Below are 24,314 nucleotides of genomic sequence, written 5' to 3'. Positions count from 1 at the left end.
ATCACCTCATTTCGCTGCGGTCTCATTTCTGGATGGGGTATCAAATTCATAACATTATTCTAGGGCAAAGTGACTTACTCTTGTAACAGTTGTGTTTTGGAACTTGTACCCTTTCAAAAATATAGAGCGCCAGATCTTGAGCTTTTTGGGGGAAGATCCGTCTCAACAGAGGCCATAGTTGTAAACCAGATGAGATTTTACATGTAGGTATGTACATTGCATATGTGTGTGTGTGGGAACAGAGGTATTAGTAGTGGGGTCTTACACCATCCTGGTAATTTAAAAACTGCATTCAGCATGTCACTGGTTATTATTTAGGCTTATTTGTTTCCAAGTTGTAATGTATCTCGGACAGCAACTCCTGATCCCTTGCCCACATTCTTCTCTTTTAAATTCCTTCCTAGGCTTCTGTCTCACAAAACGTTATGCATCTCCCTAACCTTACCCGTGAAGCAAATGGCATTCCCTCCAGCGTGACCCCGGCTTCATGACCGCAGCTTGGAGGGTGCCCTGCGCCGAGCAGTGGAGAGAGTCGTTGTGACCACTGCCACAGCCTTGCTGTTCCCCAGCAAGGCAAGGTGGGCTGGGGGGAGAAATTGGGAATGAATAGATTGAGGACAATTCTGGTTGCTGCCTTACACCAGCATCTGAGGTTATCCACCAGTCAGCGAGGGGGAGGTGAGAGGAACATTCCAAATGGGAGTAAGGATATCCCAGACACTTCATCTGCTGTCACTGCCAGTGCTGCCACCCAGAAAAGGGCTGTCGTAGTGGTGGTGGCATAAAGTGGCTGGAAGGAGTCCAAGGGAGGCAGGGAAATTTACTGGGGAAGAGAAGCAGTGCTACAAGGAAGAAAGGACTTCTGGAAAATCTCTCTCTCCTGCCAAATATGCCAAATACGACTTTATTGCTCTGTTCCTGTATTAGTTTTCTGCCAAACTTCTCTGTGATCAGTATCCCAAAGCTATTCTTCAGCAAAGGAACAAAAGGAAAGTCCGGTCACCCACCAGTGTCACAGTGCACCCTCCAGGCACTGAGCAGGTGGTGGAACCGGACTATGCTTAACCCATAGCATGATAGACTAAGGATGTTAAGTGAGGCTCGGTATGTAGAGAGAGGCAATAACTAGATATTATATCTCTTCATGTTATCAAGAGGAAAAATTAGGTCCACAAATTCTTTTTCTCATCTGAAGAAGTGCTTACATGGTGGAAAGTTTATTGCTTCTTTTGCCAATTCTATCAACCAGTCTAATAGTGAAAATACTGACCTCTCTTTAAACTGTGCCTCAATTATTTAATATAGACTAACAGTCCAATATCAGCAACACCTGAAGTGCCAAAAAAGATAAATGCCATATTATATCCTCTCAAGTAAAAAATATAAATGAGCATGTAACCATTTTACACATCTCTCTGTGACTTTAGCAGAGCAGACTCCCAATGGCTGGTTTTCCTCTGCAGAGTCCATGAGACCAACTACGTAACTGAAATAACTGGAGACAACATAGACGCAACAATTTTAGTTTTCATGCCAAATCCAGATTATTTTTAAAGCTCCAACTAACTTTTTTTTTTTTTTTTTTTTTTACACTAAGCTTTCTGCTCACAATTTATTTCAGGTACAACACTGCAGTTTTCCTGTGCTGCAAGGAACCTGTAAAAGTATTACCCCGATTGGGTTCATCCATGGCTAGGCGGTTGTATGTATTTAAAACCAGCACAAATAATTATGGCTGAGAATATGCAGGCAGAAAAAGTAAAAAGGAAGGGTAAAAATAATTCAAAAATCATGTCTAGATTCACTTCTTTTTTTCTTCTGAAGAACTTTATTTCCAGACAGGCATTCCCAGAGAAGGCTGCAATGGTTTACTGTTAAATGCCTGATTCTTTGTTAGCTGTTTACCATTGATGAGATCTACCATATCCTTCCATGCAACATCAAAGGCTGAGTCAGTCCCTGCATTCGGTTTGTTCTGACACTTGAAATGAATACTTTCTGAAGAAAGTTATATTTCAGCGCTGCCAGAGGAGCCAGCCCACTAGTACAGCAACGGGACTCCACTGCAGATAAATATGCGGTTGAGCCCCAACATTGTTTTCTGATTAATGATCATTAGCTCTAAATAACACTAAGTATTATCTATCCTAAGTATCTCCTGATTTCTTATTTGCTGGAATCCAAGTTAGTCGATCATCAGTTCAAGCACAGGAAAGTCTTTCTCACAGCGTTCTTTTTGCAGGAGGGGAAGGATGGAAGAAATCTGGGAAGTTTTTAGGTTTTGTTCTGATTTTGGGTAGTAACCTTTTTTTTTTTTTTGGTCATTGTGTATTTTGCAAGGACTGTATAACTGCTTGGAGTACTGAAAAGACATTTTAGCAAGGGGGGATAAAATAACAAAGATGAAAACTGTAAATCGACCAACACTGAAGCTGAAGAGGTCTCCTCAGTGCTTTACACCGAGATTATAAATGACAAAAGCATGTACGTAAACCCAGGTATTTACCGTATTTTCTGATTCCACTCTGTAAATTCATCCCTGTTAGTCAGCCGGAGCCTCAGTCCATAACCCAGCCCTGTCTTAATGAATTTCTGCGCCGATCCGGCCGATTTGGCCTCCCGCATTTCCCTCTCGGAGGCCGCGCGTCACCCTCAGCTTCCCCCACGCGTCCCGTTTCCTTTATTTCCACCCCGAGCCAACGGGCAGCTCTGCTGCGCCACGCAGCCCCACAGAAGCACCGAGTCTGCAGAGACCCCCCGGACCCTCCGGCCCGGGAATTTCCTCATTCGGGGCCGCCGAAGCCTCGGGGGCTTTTATCCACCCGTTTGCTCTTCAGCTTTGAAGAGCCCCCCACTCGGCCACGGGGGAGCTGCTGGCCCTGCAGCCGCAGGCGGAATCTGAGAGAGGCCCACGGTGTTTCGAACGAAGGTGACACTTCGGGGGGCGGGGGGGTCCGTCCCGTCCCGTCTCCCCCCCCCGCTCCCTCAGCGCCTCCCCCGACGCCGGCAGGGGGCGCTGCCCCCCCACGGACCCCGCCCGGGCTGCCGGTCCGTCCGTCCGTCCGTCCGTCCGCGCTTCCCCAGGTGGCCCCGGTGGTACCAGCCGGGGGCATCTGCCTGCGTTTTCCCTTTAAGCGTTTATTAACGGCCGGTGTCTGTACGCACCTCACCGGAGTCCAGCACTAGGCATTAGGCTGATTTATTATTATTATTGTGTGTGGGTTTTTTTTTTTTTTTTAAAGAATGTATTTTATGCTTTAGCGGTTGATGCAGCTGTTCAGATATCAGACTGCATCTGACAAAGTTGATGCAACAAAGGTGTTGGTTTTTTTTTTCTTTTAGAGGATGTGTAGACGACATTTACAAAAATGCCCGCTATGTAGAAGTGAGAAAATAACAGCGGACTGGGAGTAGTTTTTTTTACAAGAAATAATGCCTAGTGTGGCAACATTTTCATATTTCTGGAGACTGCTACCTGATGCTTTAAAGAAAAAAAAAAAAAGACCAGTAATTCTGAGATATTCCAATTTTCAGAATCAAGATACTCAGCATTTTCTGAAAATTAAGCATATGGTGTCTCAAACTAAGAACCCCAAATTACTGGTTACTTTTGAAAAACTAAGTCTACAAGTGCTGAACCTCTCACTGCCACTGTATTCACTGATAAAGTAGCTCATATTGCCATCTGAAATATTTTGGCCTTGGGAGCAGACACAATTATGCTGTCTCATGAGATCATAGCCAAGTCAACAGTATTTGTTCAAGCCTTTGTTTTTTGCTGGCCAAGCCTCAAAAGATCCATATTTAGGTTCAAGTGTGAACAACCACCCAACTAGAGAACGACGTAAGAAGCAATGTTTAGACTTGGTTTCAGATTTAAACATCTTCAGAGCTCAAGGAGGAAGAAGAAAAGAAAGGTGATTTGGACACGGTTTTGATTCATCCCTTTGTACATATGGGGCCCACAGAGCTTTTTGGATCTGCATCCAAGTGTCTATGAAATGCGGGAACTTTCAGATCCAGGCTCTTGGTTTGGTTTGGATCTACCGCTCTGCTTTGAACTGTTTGGGTGTTTACTTGAAGCTTGTCCAACCTGTCCACATTTTTTTGAATTTGGAAAACTGAGCTGGAAATGTGACCAACTGCCTTTTTTTTGTGGTATTTGACAATTCCAATTCTCAACTGAAAATGGCATGTTTCAAAACTTCTAGCACTTCAGCTGATAATTAGTGTTGCGCGGTAACAAGGGCAAAGAGGCGCAGATGTGAGCGTGCCTGAATGGTTACGGGTGTCTCCTCGCTTCTTCCTTCTTACGCTCAGAGTATCAATAGTGTGAAATGTTCTTATATGAAAAATTATTTTAGAAGGGACCATGTTAAGACAGCATGTCCCCTTAGATGCTTCAGTAAGAAACAGACTTTCCTACTCGTTGATTCGCATATCATTTTCTGTATGTGTCAGGTGAGTGTATAGAACCGTAGGCGCGTGCGGGGGGGCAATGACACATACAGATGTTACTTGTAGTCATGGTACTCTGTCATTTTTCAGGTACACATGTTCAATAGAGGCACACAAAGTTAATTTTAAAAAAGTGTCCCTAAATTAAATCTGTGTAGCAAATCTCTGCAGATAGCAAACTGCACTTTCTGATGTCAAAGAGCAGGTAGCTGAGCATCTTTCTTTTCGACTTGCAGAGTAAGTACTGAAAAGCTTTCTGGGAACTTTTCCATGTTACCGATGCTACATGCCTCTCACAAAGTGGTTGAACGATGACTACAGTAAGTCAAAGATAGTAGCTAGAAATACAAGAAACAGGGTCACAGCTTATTTCTCTTCTAAAACAGAATAAATTGCTTGATGCTTCAGGGTGAAGAGCTTTAAATTTGCAGAGTGGATTTGCTTGAGCTGACAGTCTTTGAAGAGCTTGACCTGTAACTTGTATGCTCCTGTTCCACTGCCAGCCCAGCCCCATAACTCACCCAGAGAGAGAGTGACAGCCTCACCTATAAAATTATGTCCTCTCCTCGCTGCCGAGCTCAGGATTGGTCTCCCTGAAAATGCTAACCAAGGCTCGAAGGTATCACATGGCTGCTTGGGACAGCAGTGGTGATGTTTGTGGAACCATTCACTGTCTCAGGGCTAATCTCCGGGATAATTTAGATTAACCTTACAGATCTCTGGAAACCCCATTCCCCATGATGGACTATCCCTATTATATCCAGTCTCAGTCTTAAAGGTTTAACCCAAGCTGACATCACAATGTAATATCAAAAGCTTTAAACTGATATATATCTAAATAACCCTCCAACTTTCCTCATTTAGACTTTACCTTTTGCTTTAAAGTCTTTTCACTCTCTCATGAAAACACCATATCTACTGTGAATAATGCTAACCAGAGAAAGCGGGACATCTTGACATCTTCTTGTGTTTACTTTGTCACAAGACAGATCACTGTGGCAAATAGATGGGATGTATCAAAGACCTCCCCCTCCTCATGTTTGGGAAGGTTTTGAAATCGATCAGCCCGGGGTGGGAAAGGAGTGGGGTTTTTTACCTTAGCAAAGGTATCTCAGGGGCAGGCTCTGGCTTCTGGCATGGGAAGCCAAATTATTCTCTGTTAGTAAAAGTATTTATAGCCATCATTACAACTTTGACTGTGGAGTACATGGCCAAAGGCCACTAGAAGCATAGAGAAACATGAACTAAAAGCGTAATTCCAGTCTGAAGCTGGAGTAAAAGAAATAAATCATGCTATGTAGAATTATTAAAAAAAAAATTGGCCTGTCAAAAATTATGCAAACAGCTTTTTTTTTTTTTTTTTTTTTTTTTTTTAAGGTGCTCTGCTGCAGGGAGAAAAGTGTTTATGTCTCAGGGATTTTTGCACAGCAGCCAGAGTAATTCTCAAGATGCACCTCCTGCCGAGGCGGCTGCCACCCGTTGCACTGACCAGCCCTCAGGTCCCTCCCCAGCACAAGGCATGGCAGAAGGACCCTGCAGTGAAGAAGGCCAGCAAGGTCTCAGCCTGTACCCATCCTGCAGCGTCTGGGGCCAGGCGAGCCTCTTCTTACCTATAGACTTATTTCTAATGGCTCACCTGACCTGACCTGCACCACCTGAGCCTTCTCACTTCCCCCTGAGTATTCACCACCAACAGACTCAGGACAAAGAAGTCTGGGCAGAGTCATCCAGCTGCTTTCTGTTACGTATATGGAAAATGTCAGCTTAAATAAAATTCCTTGAGGGGGAGGAAAGTGACTGGGTGCAGCGTAATCATCCTTTTAGGCAGGCAAAGGACGTGCCCCCCTCCCCTTTTTTGTGCATGTGTTAGACTGGAGCACACTATAGAAAAGATGATATCCCCCTGAAAACAAAAGATTACCCAACTCCTTGGCACTGTTCAAGCTGTTCCTGCTCTCCATGGGTCATGGCAGATAAGATTTTACTTTTTGGTAATTTTGAACAGGTTTGTCGTGTTTTAACCCCAGCCAGCAGCTAAGCACCACGCAGCCGCTTGCTCACTCCCCCCCCCCGCCCAGTGGGATGGGGGAGAGGACAAGGTTGAGGACCAGTTATAGAATAAAGAAAAAATTAAGAACCTGAGAAAGGCAGGACAAGCACCATTTTTTTCAGCAACTCTGAAAGTTTTAATTCCAGCCTGAATTTCAAGTTCTAGTGTCAATGATGGAGCAATAAAAGCAGCTGCAAAATGATGCAAAGAGGCCATGTGTCTTATGGTTTATGTACAAGACAGAAGCTGACAGAACATTGAAGGCTATAACTGTCTGGGAGGCACCAGCCTTGGGAGAACATTTTTTTTCAGTTTCCATGTTGGCTATGCCCTGGGGAGTACTTATGGGATTGTTTCTCTGGTCTCTATGATTTCACAATTATGCAATCTACCTCCAGGGATATGATCTCTTGACTCAAAAATAAAACAAAGATCTTAATAAAAATGAGTACAAAGGTGCAATAGGAAAATGGATTTAAGGAGAAAACGTGGACATTTCCAAGCATTCCTACAGAGGTGGGTAAACTAAGCCACATATTCCTTCTATGAAAATATAGAGCAAAAGGTGAAGTAGAGAGTGATGTGACCCCTAGTCCTTGTAAAGCTCTTCTAGTGGCCCAAAGCAGGTTTCAGCATAGCCTTGGAGGATTTCTGGGGGAAAAATGATCCAATGTAGGGATCATCAACGAGCACTGATCTGTGGTATATTGGATCTAGGAATCCTCCAAGTAGTAAAACTTCCCTGCGATACTCTCCTTAGACATGGCTACTGTGCCTAGCACCATAAGACTTTGACTGTGGTAATATGACCTAGGAAGAGAGTCCGTGTGCTAGCGCATTAAATAAGTCCATCTGCTGATAGGCTCAAAGAGGAATAGGTGCAAGTCCATGTCAAAAGAAGTGGTTTGGATGGTTGGCTAAATTTTTTAACCCAGAGATTTGCTAGATGCGGTGTGTGACCGTATACTCTACATTTAGCTGGCTCATTCTCCACTTCGTCCTGTCACCATCCATTCCCAGAAACAAACCGTCGATGAACAACTTCCCAGTGCTCACCAGGGTACTGCATCTGCGCTGGTGTTAGCTGTAGCTGTCTTATCTTCCCGTGCCAAGGCAAAACAGCTGGCAAACTGCTCTAAGAATGCAGCTACAGATTCCTTCAAGTAAGTTGCTCTGAAGTTTTGTGGTTTTGGCCTGCTGGTAGCTCATGATCTGAAGAGCAGGAAGTTACATCTGCCCCTGCTCTCGGCTCTTGCACCTAAGCAGATGCTTTCAGGGCAAATGGAGATCAAAATTCTCCCTCCACCTAATGTATGTGGAAGACTGCTGTCTATTAGATATCAACTCTTTGAGGGACTGGGTGGCCTGCTCCTTCATTCAGACACCAGGTGACTTAATGGTCCTAAATAAAAGGCCCTTTCAAAGTTAAAATCACTTTGGTGCACATGTTTCATAGTGTCGTGGTTTAACCCCAGCCAGCAACTAAGCACCACGCAGCTGCTCACTCACTCCCCCCCATCCAGTGGGATGGGGGAGAAAATCAGGAAAAGAAGTAAAACTCCTGGGTTGAGATAAGAACGATTTAATAGAACAGAAAAGAAGAGACTAATAATGATAATGATAACACTAATAAAATGACAACAGTAGTAATAAAAGGATTGGAATGTACAAATGATGCGCAGGGCAATTGCTCACCACCCGCCGACCGACACCCAGTCCCCAAGCAGCAAATCCCTGCTCCCCACTTCCCAGTTCCTAAACTAGACAGGACGTCCCATGGTATGGAATACACTGTTGGCCAGTTTGGGTCAGGTGCCCTGGCTGGGCATGAGAAGCTGAAAAATCCTTGGCTATAGTCTAAACACTACTGAGCAACAACTGAAAACATCAGTGTTATCAACATTCTTCACATACTGAACTCAAAACATAGCACTGTACCAGCTACTAGGAAGACAGTTAACTATATCCCAGCTGAAACCAGGACACATAGAGCCACAGAATATTCTGAAAGCAATGAACACAAAAAAAATCACACGGCATTTTCTTTCTCATGTGCGTCCCAGATAATGTAAAACAATATGAAGTCTTTCAGTGTGAAATGGCATGGGAAGAGATTGTAGCAGAGTGTTTCTCAGTGTTTTTTTGTTCTTTTTTTTTCTTTTTCACATCAGAAGGGGAGGTTTTCCCCAAAGGTATGACGTACAGCTGGCAAGAATCAGGTGAGACCCCAGGATCTGTGCAAGATGAATGATCTGGACGGATAATGAAGTTGTTTCCTCCTGCTCTTTTACAAAAATAGCCTTATTTCAGGAAGTGCCAACCACTTTTCTTTCCCCATGTTTCAAATTCAGCTCTCAACAATACAGGTACTAAAAATCAACTAGCCGCTTCATAAAAGAAGTCTATTTAGTCTAGGTGTGGTTGTAAATAAAGTGATAAATTTGACAGTCAGTATAACTGACTTTGTTTCTAACTGCATTTACAAGCATCCTTCCCACTGCCTGCCCCAGGGATCCTCACTGCCGTGCAAGTGATCTCACAAGCATTTCCTTCAGTCTGTGGTGGATTTGGCCTAAATTTCAACTACATTTCTGGTTTTTGTTCTGGAATCACTAATAGTGAGTCAAGGAATCAGTTCAAATGCCATGATTTATGTGAGAGTTAAACGCCACCGAAAGGCAGAGTAACTGCTTCTCAAGACTGATTGCTGTTGCGATGTTTGGTGTTTTTCTTAAAAGTCCCAGGGAGAGTTTCATGAGAATCCAGTTACTTTAAATTTAAACTAAAACCCAACAAGTTTATGGGTCCTCAAAAATTGTGAAGGAAACATTAAAAGAGAGGCTTTTTAATGGCTTAGAAGCCAAAGAACCAAATATTTAAGACAAAGAACTGAATATTTAGCATTTGAACGAGGATTTAAAAACCATTGCTGGTTTTAAGATAATGATTTATGAATGATTGCTTTGGTGATGCTGAACAAAGCCCTGGGCCCTCAGGCTGTATATCCTCTGTGCTTGCTTTGGCCTTCAGGAAACATGGTTTTTACTCAAGAGTTTAGAGACTGGGAACAGCTTCATCTCATCTGACTTTGGTGATTAGATAGATGTCTATGTCTAACATGGATGTCCCCATTGTAGTAGTCAAGCTGCATAATTACTGAGTGACTGCAGCCTACTGCCAGGTGGGAAGAGCTGTTAGAAAAGTGTCCTCACGGTGTACGAGAGGAAAGGGCTCATAACAACCAAGTACCTGCAAGCTGAAGCCCTGGCACAAGGACAGAAGCAGGTAGGATGCTCAAGGAATAGGGTCGATAGGGCTGTCAGGAAGAATGGCTTGGGCACTGTGGCTACAAACTTCCAAGGTGGGCACATGGCTTATGGGGGCATCCTGGGGGCAAACTGTGGCCATCGCAGGTGCTAAGAGGGTGTGTTTGGGGTGGCCGTGATCCCAGGGCAGCCTGTGACAGGGCTTGCAGTTGATCTAGGAGACTCCCTGCCTGCACTGACAGCACAACTGCCCTGGGGAACAGGCCCTTGAAACATTGCAAAGCCGGATCCCTTGAGTCAAAGGCAGGAAGAACCAAAGCTGGCAAGGGTGGGGAAAGCACAGGCAACTCCAAGCCAGATGCGGTAACACGAAGGAGCTGGGGCTCCTGAAGAGCAATTTAGTAGCTGCTGGGGCAAAAAGGAATAGTTTGCTTTGCGTTGGTTTCATAAAACAGGCACCAGGAGGGAGATTCCTGTGTTGAGTCGCCTGTTGTGTGGTGTGTGAGTACCTCTGGGGCCCATCAGAGGGAAATCCAAGGCATGGCTGGAGGTGCTGCTTGGGGCAGGAGCGATGCACCGCCAACACTCGTACACCAGCAGTTAGAGTGTGGTTCTGCAACAGGACTTTTGTGTTTCCTAAACTTAGGCTGCTTGTGCAGCCTCTCTTCACTGGATGAGAAGCAAGGAGAAACAGCTCAGATCAACAGCAGCCAAGGCCATGCATTTACTGTCTGCCATTAACAGCTTAGAGTAAATGAAAAATTTGTTATGTAAGAAACACGTTTTATGTTTTGACCCAAGTCACATAAAATAGATATGGCTGTACAGTATGAAACAGTCCAAGCTAAAGTGGTGAATCCAGCTAACTGTTATTTGCAGGTCATGTCACCCATGTGTTTTGAGTGCTCAGACAGCGTAAAAGGCTGTAACTCTCCAAACTAAAGCATTTCACCATAATTGATTAATCTTTTGGCACAGACCTTTTAAAGTGGTTTATTCTCTGGGTGCTATTTTTCACATTTTGTCTCCTTATTAAAAACTGCAGTCATCCAATCAGCTCTCAGAAACACTGACCTATGACTCATGTAACCATTGACAGACTGTTTTGGAACAACTCACAAAAAGCTGAAATGCATTAAACTATTCAGCTAATACATAAATAGAATACAGGGTCAGTTTGCAAGCCATTTGTTAATAGACTAAAGGGCTCCCTTCCCACAAAAATAATTTAAAACATGATTTATCCAGCTTCTTCCAGAACAATTCATTCTTTCCAGAGGCTCCTCGATGTGAGTTACAGATGTAAAGGCTAGCCTGGCTATAGCTGTCAAAGACAACCTTTTTGCAGGTTTTGGATCATTTCTGGTTCCTTATATGTTGGCACAAGCCTAGCTGGCTATGGCAATCTGGCCTGTGGACACATTTCGAGAGTCTTCTTTATTCTTTCTATCATTTCAACAGTGGAGCCCCCTTAATGTTGAAGTGTTGGGCATTTTCTGTCTACTATACAGGTTGTTCTGAAGAGTTGTGGTGATCCTGGTTGAGCAAGCTGATAGAGAGGAATTTCTTCACCTAAATAGGCCAAATGCTGAGGCTGTGATCAAGAAGTTGGCCAGAGGATTGGATTTGACTGGAAGAGAATTGGAAATTACTTTCTCCACATTTGTTTATGTTGGCTATGTTTTGTTGTTCTGAATAGATGCCAGGTCTCATTGTAGAAAGGTGGAAATGCCAGCTAACCACTAAACTAGTTGCTCCCCCCTTTTCCCTGTAGTGCAATTAAGAATAATAGATACCAAGCTGTACAGCAGCAGATTAGAAGTTAATCTAGTCCAGTATTGTGCTTTCGGTAGTGTCCAATGGCAGATGCTTACAGAAATGTAAAAGAATAGAGCAGATAGATAGTGATAAGTCCAGTAAACTCTCCCAGTGTCTGTTTGCAGCTCACGGTCTTCCTCACCTAGACATACTATCTGGTTTTCTGATAGCCCTCAGTGGAGTTATTTTCTGTGAGCTTGTACAGTCAGTCCTTAAACCCATGTAACCTCTTAGCGTCCATTATGTTCTAGAGTTTTACTAGGGATAGGGTTAAGCTTCTTCTGTTCATTTTGAACATAATTCCGGATAATTCCAACTGATGCCACCTACTTTTAGTATACTGTGTGACGGCAAACAGTTGCTCTCCCTATTCAACTTCATACCACACAAGATTTTACAGATTGCCATCTTTACTGCCTTGATTGCCTCTTCTTCAGACTAACTATTTTAGTCTATGCTAAAGACACCTGATCAGCCTTATATATCTTTCCATCTCAAATTCTAATATAGACATTATGTCTCATTACTGGTGCATGTAGCTGAATGTGCCAAAAGACATTACTCTTTGTATGTTTGAGTTATTGGACTATCTGATAAAGCTGGCTGCCAAACCAAAAAACCTACTTGTCAGGTTTCTGGATCTGCCTGTGGATCCCCAAGCCTGCAATGCTCCCAGTCTCTCCGCAGCAGCAGAGTACTGCCATGTGGCCCGGGCTGGTTCCCTCTGCACTGGGCTCTTAATGGTCACGCACATTGTACTGGCACTGTCCTGCTCGCTCATTTACCTCTCTTCATTCACTCTGCGGCACATTTTCCGCCAAAATGGGAGGCAAGCGTAACATTGCACCTGTCTGTCTGCAGTATGCAAGTTCTTTTAACCATTACTGACCCCTCTCCTGCCCTGCCCTGGCAGCCACGGGGCTGGCAGAGAGCGTGGGCTCTGGCAGCCCTCCCTGACCGCTTGCTGGCGAGAAACCCCCTGTTCAGCAGCAGGCTAGGGCTCGGTCAGCTGTGTTGCCTTGTGGCTCCTCTTGAATCATTTCCATGCTGGGGAGAGCCAGTGGGCTGCTGGCAGACACGGACTGCGGGGCTGTGGGTAATCCAAAGCGCCCATGTGGTTAGGCGCAAGCTGCAGCACACTTTGTAGGGGATGGATGTGGCCGGACGGGGGAATACACACGTGGCGTTATGTCACTGAGTACAGCTGGGCTTGACTTGCTACATGGTCATCATTTTGCATGTAATTACATGAATTCTTCCTGGTCTCACAAGGCTTTTCTTCCAAAGGTCAATCATGTTGTCCAGATACGTTTTTCTAATGCTTTAATATTTAATTATGATATTACGGAACCATGAAGGGCATACTACTGGGTTACCTATCAGCATCCATCCTAAATGATCCACATTGTATAAAGCAATATATTTTGAAATGAAATATAAGTCTAAAAAAAGCAAACAGCTTTTTAAATAAATACATTAACTTTTTGTCTTAAAAGGTAAAGGAAGTTATAAAGATTCATTATTTTTCACACATGGTTGTGCTTTAAAAGGCATCAGATGGACAGAGCTAGGTTTCACAGCCAGAAGAAACTCACTGGCATCCTCTATAAATCAAGCTTTCCTTTCTTTTACTCTCTGGAGCTAGGTGCTCCAAAGGGTTACCAGCAGAAGTTAAATCTTTTCAATGGGGAAAAATAGCAGTACATAAAAATGTGTAACTTGCAAAAAGAGAGAATACGTAGAACTTTGTGCCTTTGAAAACATGTCAAACAAAACCAGAGTTAGTGCTTTTCTTACAAACTGTAAGCTATGAGTTTTCTGGGACCACAGAGATCACTTTGCAGATTCCTAGTGGAGACAGAGGATGTCTGAAAACTTCCTGAAAAGAAAGTAAGAAAAAAAGTGGAAGACCGGTAGAACTTAATTCATTAGTGAGATCGTCTGATCACTGTGGATGTCAATGTGTGTGCAGCTGTGCTCTCATACAACACTCCTAAATTTGGTTGGTGTGAAATCTGGATGCAAAAAGGTACTGTCATTTCTCATCCCAGAGATATAACTTGCTATTTTGCAGCATATGAAAAAGTGCCAGTCACTTACCAATCATAAACGTTACGTATATCCTCAGTCCTAAAGACTTATCTATTTAAGGTAAGATGGGGAAAGTAGGAGTACTAACTGTAGGTGTTTACAGGGAGAGTGACATTTGAAAGGCATTGGAGGCTACTTATGATTACATCTACATAAGTTTGATTATACATACTTGTAAATATACATATATTAAATGAATATATTTATTATGTCTACATATACGTATGTATAAAAATAAGTATCTTATAAAATATATCGAAACTTATATACCCACCACACCCAACCCTAAATTCTAAGGGTTATCAATTCTAAAAGTCAAAGGTATCCCATCTGGTTTTATAAGTTAGGAAATGACACAGTCTAACAGAGGGGCTATAGTTAATCCTCTATTTGAATCTCTGAGTCCCGACATGAGGCAAATCTCTTTCTAAACAAACTATGGAAGGAAGAGAAATGGGAGACATCTTCCTTATGGGAAAGCTTTCGGACAAGCTAGTAAACATGTCTCAGGGCTTGTTTAGATGATCCTCCTTTGAGTGGGAGGAAGGGGGCAGACTAAATAATGGCTTATAGTCATATCCAGCTCCAATTTTCTAACTCTATGAGAAGAACAGCAATGCTGTGTTGGATACTCTTCCATAAAGTCTGGCTGCTCCTCCCCAAAACTGATATAACAGTACAGAGAAGGCAATAGGTATGTTATGTACGACTGTAGGAATTTCTGTCAGTTTTTGCTATGGTATTACGCTGATGGAGAAGGTGAGGCACCGACATACGTTGGCTCTTTCTCGTCTTCAATGTAATTAGAGTTAATGTTTGTTTTAGTATTCCTTAATTAGTGGAGCACACAGATTTGTTATCATCAGTGTGCATTGGTCCTGAAACAACTGAAATGAAGTATCCTACGTAATTGTCAACAGAACCAACTTGCGTGTGACCTTTGAAATGAGGATGCAGTGGATAGTCAGATGAGCAAAGGCATGGCAACCTGAAATGTGTCCTGTTTTGATTTTGCCAGTTTTAATAAGGAACTGGACCAGACTATTTGTTTGTATTTTCTGATTACTTTTGATGACATGGGAAAACCATTGTAGATTTTATCCACCCATCTGCTTCTTTCATTGATGAATAGTTGGAGAAGGAAATTTTTTTTTTAGTCCGATCTAACCTACAAACCATACTCCCCATAATTTTGTTATACCAGCCAGGATACAGAAATTCTGCAGGCATTTTCTGAAAACAGAGTCTTCTGAAAGGATTCCCTGGCAGAAAATACAATATCTTCATGGAACCCTTCACTGTGGGGCTGTTTAGAAGATGAGTGCCTGGGAATTCCTATCTAAGCTAAATCAGTGAGCCAGAATGGATCAAACAACGGTGAAAATCCAATGCCTCTATTAACTTCTTTAGTCTGGTTTCAGGGGGAAGTTAATGTATTAGAAGAAATATGCAGCGAATGGAGCAGATCCTCAGCTGAACATGTTGCAGTCATATACTTATAAAAGTATGAAACAAAAGATCAGCCACTTTTATGTCAGCCCTGTAATGATACTATTCTCAATAAATGCTTCAAAATCAGTTAAGAACTAGTTGCCTCAATGGTGACTGAAATGTATCTCATAGCCAGTCAAAATAGTCACTTTCATAATGTAAAATAGAAAGGGTTCCAAAACAATTATTGAAGAAATTAGTGAAACACATAGAGCATTGGCTGTATTTTTGCATGAACAAGCCTCCCTCTGAGAAGACACGATTTTCACTTGAAATCCTGCTGTGAAAACAAACTTGCTGTAGAGATACAAACGCCATTTTATTGTTGCAAAAATAAATTGAAATTTAAAGTAAGCAGAATACACAAATCTTATCAAACACCATAGAAACCTGCTATCCTCAAGCTGGTGTAACCTGGTGAAGGTAGAAACAGAATTACCCACCACAGCAGCCTGTGTCATCAGTTTCAGTGTCATGTTTTGTGGGGAGGTCATAAATTAGGTGTGTATAATTGTGTTAATGTTTTCTGTGGGAAAAGAGAGAAGAGGTGGCTAATTGGTTAGCTGATAGCTTTATACATAAAGCTATGCTATGGCCCAAGAATTATTTTCAACCTATTGTTATTACCTGTAAGGAAATCTGCGGCATGGTTTGCTGGAGCTCAGTAGACACAGTGGGAACGTGTTTAACACTGAACCGTTACCAGGGTGTCATGAAGTGAAGCAAAAGCAACTTCTTTATCTGCAAAAGCAATTACATAGCAGTCTTACAAATGAATTGGTTGCTGAGTGGTGCTCAGAGGAACACGCTGCTTTCTCTTCACACCTGCCCTGTGTGGCATCTGACAAACAGTAGTGAGCTATTAGCAGTTATTGACATTTGTCAACTCTGGTTTTCTAGCAGGAAAACGGAAATGGCAGCAATCATGCCCAATTTAGTTTCTCGTGATGTCAAGACTTCATGGACTCACACACTCATCAAGAAGCGCCCAGAAAAGGTTTACAGATGTGCGGAAGGCAGTCAGCTATGACAGTGATGTTGCCAATGTTGCACATGGATCAACTAACGATTAAGATATCAAAAGCGATCACCGTAGCTTACTGACAGCGAGCTCAATTGTTTGCACCTGTTTCCCCTGCATTACACATGAGTCTGGAATGGATTACCCTGCCTTGTGCTAGACACATTTCACCTTTCCACACCACGATGTATTCCAGCAACATCTCTGCTATAGATCATGCAACTCACTTTACCATAAGGACCAGGAAAAGGAATGACACAATTTGCTGCCTGTTTTCTCTTGGTGAAAGATTTCAGTTGCTACAGTGATTTAACAAGAACTTATTGGCTTAAACAAGAACTTACTGCTTCTCCTCTGCAGAATTCAGGTACTGACTGAAAGCCATACAGTCAGACATCATCCTGACCACTTAAATCCAGAAACAGACCTGGGCTTGGTCTTCCATGCATTAAAATTACCTCTTCTTCCTACCACAGTATTTGTAAAGGAACTCTGAATACTTTGCAGTCAGACGTGTATCACAGGGGAGCTTCTGATTAACCACTCTTGATCAAACTGACTCTGGTACAGACAGAAGTAAAGATACAGCGGTCCAGATCTTCTTCTCGAGGGGAGCCCAGAACCCCAGAAATGTCACAGCAGGACAATTTCCCTGGACTTGGCTTCTAGGGTTACCCAAACTACTTAAATCTAAGCTGCCACTGGTATGTCTAGCCGTGTCGCCATCTGCCCCCTATTGTAACATAGGCACAGGTTTCACATTGGACTGCAGGCAAACTGCTAGGATCAGGCAGCTGGACATGTGTACAGATTGTTTCAGAAATTACAGTGTGGAATTACCAGCCAGGAATTATGGCTGATTTGTCCAGAAGGTCTTATCAAAAGTACATTGTTGGTAGAGGGCTGGTGAGAAGACTGGGTTCAGTGGTCTAAATTATTGCTAAAACCATTCAGAAACCAGGCAGGTATCTTCAGACAAAGCCAGTGTCAATTCAGAAATGGTTTTCTATGAAAACAGGCTAAATTTGTAAAGAATATTCAGAACAAATAGTCCAGCTGTGTGTCATGTACCAAATGTAGGGGCTGACATTTGCCAGTTAGTAATACAGCTTTTGCATGAAGTCAGCAATGAAGAGACATAAGCCAAGCCCAAAGCATCTCACAATGAATGGATCGTAAGTATTACATTATTTTCTTGCGTAGCACCAAAGCAAGTAACTTAATGGAATTTCTAATAATTCACATTCTTTCTGCTACATGATGTTGCCACCCATCACAGACTTGGACATGTGTATAATTAGTGATTTCTTCATTTTAGGAGGTGTGATTTACCTAAATGAAATAATATAAAATTTCAGCCTTAGGGCATTGTTGTGGTTTAACCCCAGCCAGCAACTAAGCACCACGCAGCCGCTCACTCACTCCCCCACCCACCCAGTGGAATGGGGGAGAAAATTGGGAAGAGAAGTAAAACTTGTGGGTTGAGATAAGAACGGTTTAATAGAACAGAAAAGAAGAAACTACTAATGATAATGATGACACTAATAAAACAACAACAGTAATGATAAAAGGATTGGAATGTACAAATGATGCGCAGTGCAATTGCTCACCACCCACCAACCGACACCCAGCTAGTCCCTGAGCAGCGATCCCCGCCCCCATTCCCAGTTCCTATACTAGGTGTGACATCCCATGGTATGGAATACCCCTTTGGCCAGTTTGGGTCAGCTGCCCTGGCTGTGTCCCCTCCCAGCTTCTTGTGCCCCTCCAGCTTTCTCGCTGGCTGGGCATGAGAAGTGGCTGGGCATGAGAAGCTGAAAGATCCTTGATTTGAGACTAAACACTACTTAGCAACAACTGAAAACATCAGTGTTATCAACATTCTTGGCATACTGAACTCAAAACATAGCACTGTACGAGTTGGAAGACAATTACTCTATCCCAGCTGAAACCAGGACAGGCATTTTAGGTTTTGCTTTATTAATACATTTAGCTTACTGTGATTAACACACATTTCTGTTCCATTTCTTTACTTTGCAATGTTTTGTCTTCATTTCCCATGTAAACTAATGTAGATTCTCAGTAAGAAATGATAGGACAACATTTTCCCCAAATGAGAAAAGTCCGTATTCGTTAGATCATTTGGGCATATTTTACATATTATTATAGATATCACACTATTACTAAAGACTAAAACTATAAACATGTAAAAACTATAAACAATATGCAAGTGTTCAGTAATAATCTTAGATATATGGGTAGCATATTTCAGCCTGTTCGGCTTGTTTCATTGTGTTAATTTTGCAAAGAAGCTGAAGGAACTAAATAAAAAAAATACTTTCAACAGCTCGTGGTTAAAATCCAACACTGGATCTGATGTTTTCTGAAGAAGCATTTGCAGTCACAACTCGATCCTGTTAGACGGAAAATTGTAGATCCCACAGGAGAGGGGTGGGACATCCAAATGACAGGACATTCAAATGAAAAACAAACTATTCTTCATTTGTGCTCTTATGGATTTCTAGTGCATAAATATCAGCACAGGCATTCTTTGAACACATAGGGAACACAATGGCAGCTTTGAAAATAGATCAGCTCTTTTTAGACTGAGCTTCATCTCTTGTTAGGCTGGGTTTTTTTCATCATTCATGCTATAAATATCACTGTTAGCAAACACCATTCTCCATCGCTCTGGCTGGCGTTCACATCAGTTTGGCCTGATGGACAAGGCACTGCCCTTGGATTCACAGTTGCTGGATGCTATTCCTGACTTTGCTGGAGACTGGCTGGTGTTTTATCACTATAGATTACTGTTTTCCAACCTATAAATTGAAGATAAAACTATTAATGTACTAAATAAGAGGGGAAGAACTGGTGAAAAGCCTTACAAAGGTCTGTAATTACTTCTGTCAACATTTACATGATCACAGGATGGTTGAGGTTGGAAGGGACCTCTGGAGGTCATCTGGTCCAACCCCCTGCTCAAGCAGGGCCACCCAGAGCAGGCTGCCCAGGACCATGTCCAGATGGCTTTTGAGTATCTCCAAAGATGGAGACTCCACAGCCTCCCTGGGCAACCTGTGCCAGTGCTCGGTCACCCTCACAGGTGCTTTCTGACGTTCAGAGGGAACCTCCTGTGCTTCAGCTTGTGCCCATTGCCTCTGGTCCTGGCACTGGGCACCACTGGAAAGGGCCTGGCTCTGTCCTCTTTGCATCCTCCCTTCAGGTATTCATGTACATTGATAAGATCTTCCTTGACCCTTCTCTTTTCCATGCTGAACAGATCCAGCTCTCTGTCTCCTCATAGGAGAGATGGTCCAGCCCCTTCATGATTTTTGTGGCCTTGTGGTCGACTCACTCCGGTAAGCCAGCATCTTTCTTGGTGAGCCCAGAACTGGAGCCAGCATGCCAGAGGACCCTCACCAGTGCTGAGTAGAGAGGAAGGATCACCTCTCTTGACCTGCTGAGAACTTTCTGCCTAATGCATCTCAGGAGGCTTTTGGCTGCCTTTTCCATGAGGACATGCCACTGTCTCGTATTGAATTTGGTGTCCACCAGGACCCCCAGGTCCTTTTCTGCCAAGCTGCTTTCCGGCCAGTTGGCCCCTGGCATGTACTGGTGCCTGGGGTTGTTCCTCCCCAGGTACAGGACTTTGCACTTCTCCTTGTTGAACTGCATGAGATTCCTCTCAGGCCAATTGTCTAGCCTGTCAGGGTCCCTCTGAATGGTGGCATCTGGTTATTAGTTAATTTTTATGTTTTACTATTTATTGATCTTTTTCAAAATGAACTCAAGACTTCTTTTCTGCTCTATATAATGAAAGTTTAAACAAATTAGCAAAAAATTAAAAATTTAGCTTAGTCTATGTAACTTCTTATTCAGACATACTTGTCACAACATTTTCTCAAAAATTATTCCTCAGACATGAGAGTCTTTAAGGTAACCCTCTGTAATCAGTGAAGCACTGCAATTTTTGCGGAATAGAACAGTAGCTAATTAAGGTCAAAGCATATTCTGTAGATCGTGTTGATAATCTAACATGTCCCTGAGTTTATTTTATTAAATTTTTAGTCCTATTTTTTTAGATTAGAAATCACCATGAATTAGAAAGCGATACCTTAAGGAACAAAAAAACCCCCAACATTTTACTTGTGTTGTAAGCTGTCTCTGGACTGGAAAGGTTTAATTCTGATGTCACATGTAGACTTTAAGTGCAGAAGTCTGCACATGCCATCTTGTGAAATCAGCTACTATGTCTGAGTGAGCAAGAGGTATTTTACAAGATTCTCTGGCATGTGTAAAAATCATGAAACAGACCAACTTAGCTTATTTTCCCTTTACGGCAAGTCATTTAGATATCTTTTAAATAATAATAATAAGCATTAAATAATATAAATAATATAAATAATAAAAATATAAGATGCTGGCCAGGGCCAGGATTGTCTGAAAGACAGACAACTGGACTGCAAGGGAGATGGCCAAGAAAGTCAGCCATGTGTTCAGAGGTTCTGGCTGTTTGTTCCGGGCTCACACAGCCCGGAAGAACCAAGGATGCCACATGGAAAACTGAAGAGTGTTCTCCTCAATAAAAACACCAGAATAACAGTAATTAGATGGCATCAAAGTAGTATAGTAGCTTTTGTGCATTTTTGTATTTTCAAATCAAATCAAATAATATTTTGGTGTATTTTTTCTGATCTATTTATTTTTTTATGTATTAAAACAAAGCCCGTATTTTAAAGGACATTACAAAGGATGTCATTTAAAGATCTCAAACCCAAAACAAGTGCCTTTAGCATATATGGTATCACAACATCTAGCCCTTGGCCCTTAGGAATAAAATAAGCCAATAGGAAACTTCTATAGGGTTTTCTTTTTTTTTTTTAAAAAAAGTCATTTATATGCAACTGCTGCTGATCCTTACCTAAAGTCATTATTTTACAAACATTAGTAAAGTAAGTGGGTCACAGAAATGGGACAGACATTAACTGAAGTACATGGTCAGATTACACAGATAAAGTGACATGTAAGAAGGCCTCAGACTATTGGGCCGTAGTTCTAGGAAATATTTTTTTACAATTTAGAAAGATGAACCCACTATTAGTGTATAAAGAATTCCCTTTATGCCACGCCACAGGTAAAGCAGAAAGAAGAATGCAATATCCAAGTTGAAGTACATTTATTTGTATGTGAACTTTAGACTAGAATCTGGGCCACTAGCTTTCATATAGGCAAAATTAGTGGTTAAGTCAATGACTTTAAAGAGATTTAAGACAGTAAAAGCTATTTTTTTTTAATTGCATATATATATTAAAAAAAGATAGTGAAAAATGGATGACTGTCCTCACAGAGAAATGCATTGTACAGCATCAGAGAAAGGAAAACATTAATAGTGTGCCTTACAAATGTGTCCTACAGATCATTTTCTTACAGTGATAGGGGAAGGGATTATGCAGATCTGACAAGAACAAATTTTTTTTTAAGAGGTGATGTGGACAGTTTAGCAGATCAAAGTATTTGCAATGCATAAAGCATTTATTGGTCCTTTATATTCAGAAATTACATGCCATTTACTATCATTATTATCAATAATTAGTAGAATCAAGCTCTTCCCCATTAATTTAATTTTTGAGGTAAACAGAAGGTACCACACCATGCTAGCAAACTGGTGTGGCTCAGCAGCGCAGCTAATAGCTAAAGCATAATCTAACATAATTACATAAAACCTAGCAGAAAGGGAAAAGAAAACCAAGAAACTGTTACAAATATTTTGTGAGATCTGTGCAAGAGACCCTGGGGTTCAAGGGCCTCACTTAAATCCTGGGTTAGCTCTTACCTTTCATCACATGCGGTAGGAGGGAGTTCCAAAGTTTGGCTATTGTAGGCTTGTACACCTATATACCTTTTGTCTGCTTTAAACCTGCCACCTACTAATTTTGTCTGATGCCTCTTAGACTGTGGTTAGGAAGAGACAACGAGTAGTTGATTTGTCTCTGTCGTGCCACTCTTCATTTTGCAGACCTCTATCACAGCCTCCCTCAGATGTCTTTTCCAGGCTGAAGAGTCCTCGCCGTTTGCTGCCTGAGCACTTCCCTGCCCCTTTGCTCATCCCTGTTGCTTTTCTCTGCATCTTTTTCCGTTCTATGACACCCTTTGTGAGAAGGGGGGTCTGAGCTGCACACCACCGAGGACGTGGGCAGACCCTCCGTGCCGCGGTGTGGTGGTGAGCAGACCCTGCTGCCCCGCGTCCGTGAGTACACCCAGTGACATCTGCCTCTGTACACAGCCCTGGAACAACCCTGGTGACTGACTTTGCTGCGAAAGTGACTTTTTAGTCCTGACTTCTGCTTCTGTTACTTATGCAAATGTTTGGTCACTCTTTCAGAGTGCTGTGATAGTTTCCTGAGCCATGGCTTCCCTTTACAAAAGCTGTGCTCACTCTGCTCTGGTACCTGTCATCCCAGGATTTTCCGATGCTGACTGAACACAGAAAGCGGTAGGTGACACCTCCCAGGAATGTGCCCAAAAGCATCCTGGCACAGATGCAGAATATTTGCATCTTAAACAGGCAAAGCTGGAGGTGAGTTTTAGCTCTCCGCAGAAAGTAAGATTTGAAAGAAATGTAAAAAGACAAATTTTCCAAAAAAGGCTGTTGCCATATTTACTGTATAAGGACATTTAGTTTATATAAATGACACTTTAGATACACAGCAGTTGCAACACTCACAAACATTTGATTATATATGCACACTATCTAAAGAGTATATGAAAAAAAGTCAACCAGGTCTACAAACCCTGTGTCTTACAAGTAGTTGTGGAAGCGTAGCTGAAACCATGGTCCTGCAAAATCTATACTTTCCTTTTGAACCCCCAAACCTTTGGACTTTGTATTTGTTTCCACTTATTTTCTGTAAGTTTTCTAAAATAAGATCCAGGCTATATGAATGAAGTTTCCCTTGCTATAGCTGGATATCTATTTCATACATGGGAAACTGAGGCAGAAAAAGAGCAAATGGTTTACTGAAGGTCACACAGGCCTTGCAGAGCAGCAGGCGTGGAAGAGGGTTCACATTTTTAGGCTCAGGTTAATGCTAAGCACAGGACCATGCCACTTCCCCAAGTTAGGGCTAATTTCATCTATAATATCGGTAACAAAGGGGACAAAGACATTTCAAAAGGGTGATTATTTCTCTCCAGTCCTATTCAAACTAGCTTTGTGAGTACAATCTCGTGATTGTGAACATTCACAGTGCTTCACTGCTTCTGAGGAAAAAAATGTTGTTTACCTCGGGGCTATTTGAGCAGAAAGAGAAATGTCTCACAGTGTTAGGAAACAGTCTTAGTCAAATGAATCACTCATATACGGCCATAAGCAGTACAGATGTGTTGTAATCACTGCTTAATAATTGCTTTCAGATCAAATAATGTTCAAGAGATTACCACATCTGTAAGATGCTCTAAATAAAAGTACAGGACATTTTGTACAGACTGACTTAGAAAAGCAGGCTGTTATTTATAGGGACAGCAACTTTGTGTCATATTACTGATGCACAGCGAGGCAGAATCTACATTTTAAGCACAAGAGGAATATAAATCATCTCAGTGCTCTCATGATTGTAATCTTATTAGCTAAGCCTTCCTTCAACATGGTCTTTGATTTAGAAAGCACCTGTAAAGCTGTTTGTGCCTTTTGTGGATCCTCCCCCGTTCCTCCTGGATGATGTTTATCATTCTGCACATGTGTGCTATGAACATCAGTTGAATTATTTCCCCTGATTATCTGAAAGCGTCTCATCACAGTCCAGAATCAAATTAAGCACACTGCATATGCTCATTTCTGAGAGACTCATGTTGAGTTAGGGGACTAACCAGCTACAAAAACATCCACATAATAACCAGAGTATCAGCAAGTTTCAGCTCTGTGATGGGCTGGTTTGGTTTGTTTTTCTTCCCCTCTCTCCCCCTGCTCTTTAGAAACAGGTGGTATTTATCTAAGCAGCCTGCACTGGGCAGCTGGCTGATGGGTTCCTCCAGCTGGACATCTTCTCTACATTTAGTTCAACCACACCTGCTTCAGATAGCAAACAAGAAGTGTTTTTATCTTTGGTATCTGGAGGGG

Source organism: Haliaeetus leucocephalus, unplaced genomic scaffold (genome assembly GCF_000737465.1).
Source record: "Haliaeetus leucocephalus isolate CR32 unplaced genomic scaffold, Haliaeetus_leucocephalus-4.0 Scaffold506, whole genome shotgun sequence".
Taxonomy (NCBI): domain Eukaryota; kingdom Metazoa; phylum Chordata; class Aves; order Accipitriformes; family Accipitridae; genus Haliaeetus; species Haliaeetus leucocephalus.
Note: the sequence above shows the minus strand (reverse complement) of the source record.